Source organism: Nicrophorus vespilloides, unplaced genomic scaffold, assembly GCF_001412225.1.
Source record: "Nicrophorus vespilloides isolate i.1.1-1 unplaced genomic scaffold, Nicve_v1.0, whole genome shotgun sequence".
In the NCBI taxonomy this organism is placed as follows: domain Eukaryota; kingdom Metazoa; phylum Arthropoda; class Insecta; order Coleoptera; family Silphidae; genus Nicrophorus; species Nicrophorus vespilloides.
The window spans coordinates 68-711 of NW_017099763.1; positions in this window are offsets into that span (position 1 = coordinate 68).

Sequence of the window (644 nt, forward strand, 5' to 3'; positions counted from 1 at the left end):
GGCGGCTCGATGACAGCACGAAGATGTATGTAGGCTTGTTGGAAAGACAAAATATTCAGCTTTCATACGAGTGGTCGATGATGTAATTTTCTTAAGGATTTGTCGAGAAATTCACGAAAAACTGTAAAAACTGAATAAAAAACGAGAAAAAAATGTTCTTCAGCTTATAACAGGCGACTCGATAATACTACAAAGATGTATGTAGGCGCGTTGGAAAGGTGAGATCTTCAGCTTTCATACGAGTGGTCGATCATGTAATTAACTTTAGGGGTTGTTGAGAAATTCACGAAAGACCAAAAACACTGAAAAAAAACGAGAAAACCGTCATTTCTCTGTTGTGTATAAGACGTTAAATATGTGTTTTTTTCAAATTCTACAACTTATAGCAGGCGACTCGATGACAGCACTAAGATGTATGTAGGCTTGTTGGAAAGACAAAATATTCAGCTTTCATACGAGTGGTCGATGATGTAACTATCTTTAGGATTTGTCGAGAAAATCACGAAAAACTGTAAAAACTGAATAAAAAACGAGAAAAAAATGTTCTTCAGCTTATAACAGGCGACCCGATGACAGTACAAAGATGTATGTAGACGCGTTGGAAAGGTGAGATCTTCAGCTTTCATACGAGTGGTCGATGATGT